This window comes from Apium graveolens, chromosome 5 (genome assembly GCF_009905375.1).
Source record: "Apium graveolens cultivar Ventura chromosome 5, ASM990537v1, whole genome shotgun sequence".
In the NCBI taxonomy this organism is placed as follows: Eukaryota; Viridiplantae; Streptophyta; class Magnoliopsida; order Apiales; family Apiaceae; genus Apium; species Apium graveolens.
The window spans coordinates 287,191,695-287,196,837 of record NC_133651.1 but is presented as its reverse complement, the minus strand read 5'-3'; positions in this window follow the sequence as shown (position 1 = coordinate 287,196,837).

Below are 5,143 nucleotides of genomic sequence, written 5' to 3'. Positions count from 1 at the left end.
TTAAAAAGGAAGATCTTAAATATAAAAATGAGTTTTGGGATCCGCTCTAACTTTTAAAAATTATTTTGAAGACTCGAAAACACTTTAAAGAGTGTTTGGAGTAAAGCTGATTTAATGAAGTAAATTAGTCCCCAGAATATTTAGAAAATGTCTGAATATTATTATTTAAATAATATTCCCATAAAGAATAATCTTTATAAAAATAATTGAAGTAGAAGTATTAAAACTTATACTTGAAACGAGTATTAAATAACCAAAGATATACTTATATGAAAGTACTATCTTTATTTGAATAATCGAAAATAAGTTTGATTATTGACACCTTATTCTTTAATAAAATAAAGAATATATCTCAGCAAATAATCGGAGTCATAGATCCTCAAATGAATATTCAAATAATATTCATTAAATAATATAAACTGAGTCATAAGCCCTCGAATGAATATTCAAATAATATTCAATAAATAATATAAAAGAGTCATAAGCCCTCGAATGAATATTCAAATAATATTCAAATAATAAAATAAAAGGAGTCATAAGTCCTCGAATGAATATTCGAAATAATATTCATTTAATATAAAGGAGTAATAAGCCTTCGAATAATATTCGAAATAATATTCAATAATAAAATAAAGTTAAAGCTATCGAATAAACCTTATTCGATTAATAGTTTTGAAAACTATGACCATATATATATATATAAGTATATATATATATATATTTATATCCATATATACAAAATCTACTCGGGATCCTCGACTCCCGGTTTTAGAAAATATTTTCACCTTTGGGTCCCTATACTAAGGGTATATGCAAATTACCGCTATCCTCTAGCATAGGTATTATCAACTGAATCAACAGATATATATGAAAAGAATACGAAACAGGCATGCATATATATATACCATAGCAGCATGCTTCAATATATTGCAACATTTGCTAATTAACCAACATGCATCTATCGCAAGATAATGCAAATACATATATATATCACAACAACAGTTATAACGGTTAGAAAACTTGCCTGAGCGACTTGGGGTGATAAAAGGCTCAGGACGAGTCTGGTAACCTATAAACAACAAGTAATTTGGAATTAAACCAAAGTCACTTGTAAATCTATACTTTAACTAACTTAGACTCTAACGCTTGTTTTGCGCTTACTGACTCGCTTAAGTCACTCGGGTACCCTCGGCTCCACCATTTTTAATAATTTAACCTTTACAAGTTTTAAGGCGATTCCTTCGCGAGTGTCTTACCAACTGCCTAACACACTTACCATAAATGTTTCATGCATTAATTAACCCTTTTTGGTCTTTAACCTTTGTTTCAAAGTAAGGCGAGGGGAAAAGTTTCGTTCGCGAAACGCCGTTACTTGAAACAGTCGTTTCTCCTAAACCGTGCATCGGAATCGAACGAACTACATATCAAAACGAAGCTCGTAACATGAGCTATCTAAACATGGCAATGGTCATAATCTAGCAGGGGGTTCTCGGGTCCTAATGTTATGCACAAAAACAGTCTAAAGAAAATCGGACGTTACGACGACTATGTTTACGCGATTTCCCAATTTTAAACCATTCAAAACCAACCCAATTCAACCTCAAATCCAACATACAACCAACATCCATCCTTATCACATCATAACAACCCCAACCAATTCAATTTTAACATTCATACTTATGCCTAAGCTTGAATTTAACTATACTACATTCTTTTAACCAAAACAACAAGATTTACCAATCCGATTCAATACCATTTCAAATCCCAAACTCTAAAACACAACATCAAGCTACAATATCACCCTACTAATCAAAATCATCTTATAATACATAGGAATCTAGGGTTTGGAGATGATATACCTTCCTTGAAGTGGTGGGAGGAGCTAGGAAGCCTTAAGAAGCTTTGAGAAGTCTTAGGAATGCTTGGATCTTCAAGGAAAACAAGAAAAATTTCAAGTTAAAAACTTGAAAACACTATTCATAGTCTTCTTCTTTGATTAAATGAAGAAGATTGAGAAGGAATTGATGGCTTAAACTCATGATATAGCCCTAACTAAGCATGAAGATGATTAGGGAATTAACTCACCAATTTAGGAAGCTTGGATCTTTGATTTTGAATTTTCTTGCCTTTTGAAATAGTAAAAAGCCGAGAGCTCTAGATGAACAATGCCTTGGTTTCTTTTGATTTTGATGAAGAATGAATTTGCTTGGCTTGGTTGATTTGTTTTTGTGTTTGATTTAGTCAATTACCTATTTGCCCTTGATTTTGTGTGGTTAAAAAGCCACCACACCTCCTTCCTTCCCATGTCATGCCTATGTCATGTTGTGATGTCATCCTTCCCTCTTTGTCCTCCTGTCATTGGTTGGGTGACATCACTCACTCTAATCCCTTTGATTAACTTCCTAATTGTTTGCCTAATGACCGCTGATCTGTTATACGGTTCGCTTAACTTTCGTTTTCGTTTATCGTTTGAAGGATCATACCCGGGATCTTATTACTTAGGTTCCCTTAACCTTTCTCAATACATTATATTCCTTTTTATGATCCTCTATTATAATCCTTTAATTTAAATCCTTTTTATCCTGTTACCTTATACTCAATTCTTTCCGCATCTAGGGTATTTCCGGGAAAAACCAAAGTTTTCGGAATTGGATTCTGGCGATCTTTACATACACTCATATACCATATAGAGTACTAATAAAATCTCAGAATATCCATAATAGAACCCCTACATAGTGTGGCATGAAAAGTTTTCTCATTCAGCTAAAACACTATTCACAAGGGTTACAAAAAGTTGAAAATTTTGGGGGTTATTACAACAAAACTATTGGAAGGATCCATAATTCAATAGATATATGAGAAATAAAGAAAGAGTAATGATTTGAATATGAATGAGACAACCACATTGGTACTTAAGATGACCAGTCTTTCATATCATATGACATACAACACATGATTAGGTGGTGTTCCACCTGAATCTTCGTCATTCCGACAAAGCGTCTGACCATAACACTACTTGCCTCAATCAGAAAGCAAAACTTGAGGGAAAAAATGATTTTTGAAAGGAATACATCAATCTTCTTCTTCTTATCGCCTTATAAAACTTATAATGATTATTCAAGAATCGGGAAAATTATATACAAGAGTATTATAGAAAAGAATGATGTCGTTGATCATCATACTCATTTCACTTGTGTATACCTTCATACCTCATTTGATCAATAAATCCCATTTGAGTCATATAATAACTTCATAAAATCCGCAGGAATGCCTTCATAATTTAATCTCTATAATAAATTAATTTATTCAGTCTTGTACCTTTAGCGTCGTGCCTCCACGTTCAAGGGTTTAATAACTTGACCATATTTGCGTTCTCACGGAACTTATATTCATAATTTCAAATTTCTTCTATACCACTTGAAATAACCACTGATCATTCATCATATCGTTTCTTTTGCTAATAATGTTCTTTCTTTAGAAAAGACTGGAAATTTGCTCAACATTTTTAGATCATGCTCATGCTTCTTTTAAATCAACGAATTCTTTGAACTTTAATAGTCCCAAAAATTGGATGAATAGTTTTTCCGTACGCCGATTCTATTATTAATCTTATCAAACAAGATTTACACTCTTCTGTTAGGAATAATTCAAAACTTCTTCGTAATAGCGGGTCCACTTGGACCTCTGAATTAACCATACTAATTTCTGGAACACGTATTTTCTAAGTAATTTGGTCTAATAATAAACAAGAAACTCAAGTAGTAACTCGACAACCAGTTTTAAAACTTATTTTATTCAAAGGACTTTTGGAAATTTTGTTAAGAATAAAAAAAAAATCTTTCGAAAACTTGTTTAAAAATTTTGAAAATCGCACATTTGGTCGTCATTACCATGTGAGTTGGTTGTTGTTCTTCTTAACCAATATTGAAGAAACAATCACATGAGAGTCCACTCACTTCAATCTATCTTCTACCTCTTATTGGGTCCATTCCACCTTCCCTAGTCGATGAAAATTTCAATTACCGTTTCATACTATCTTATTCGTGACTTTATTTTAAGGCTTCCCTACTGGTAATACTTCCATCATCATTTTTACCATCGTTAAGTATAACAAGTCTATCCAATAAAATAAAGTCTGTTGGTATCACATCATATTGCTATTATACATATCACATTTGTCATAACATCAACATCTAATTCCAAGAAAACAATGGATCTCCAATCTTCTCAAACTCCTTTAAAACCCATCTAGCCCACTCCACCAAATAATCATGGGTGGAATGCTCACTAGCGGCTCTATATAACCTGATAGAAGCTATCCTCTGGATCACATGAATTCTCTCTCTAGGTTTCTTCTCACCTTCCTCAATATCACGTGTACTAACATTATGTTGTAGGTCTCGAATCCATTCTTGTAGGTGCTGTTGCTCCATAAGACAGGTTTTAAACTGAGGGTATAAAACATGGTGTAGGGTAAACGAAAATGATACACTCACAGCTGAATGTCCAGTAGAACAAAAATAAGCAGATGGAGGTTCTTGAATATGTGGTCTCACATCAGAGGGTGGTAGAATAGCGTAGAATAGCTTGAAGAGGTGCATCTATTACAACAGGAGGTAATACAGTTAATACTGATGGAAGAACAAGGTGTGGATCAAATCTGGGTGAAGATGACGGTCCTCGAACGGAAGGCTTCAAATGATCAGATGATACAGGGAAAATAGGATCTGCCATTACCGTTATTTAAAAATCGCATTGCAAGATTTGAATCTCGAATCATAACACGAATTGTACCGAAAACCTACTATACAATCGCACTCAACCTCACGACATCCTATATTTCTATTTCTAATTCCTAATCCTAACCCTCTACCCAATCCCGACAATCTAGGCTTGTTTCTGTGACTTATAACCTATAACTCCGATACCAACCTATGACTCCCTCCAAACTCGGGTCAGAAGTTTGGAGCTCATAACTCACATATAATATATAAACCGGTATATAAAATATTATAAGAAATGATCCTTCTTTACATAACCATGGATTGCAACAGGTTAAAGTATGAAAACAAGCCACAACCTTAACTTTCATTACAACATACCAAATCCCAACTAGATTAACTTACAATTGACAATGAAATTA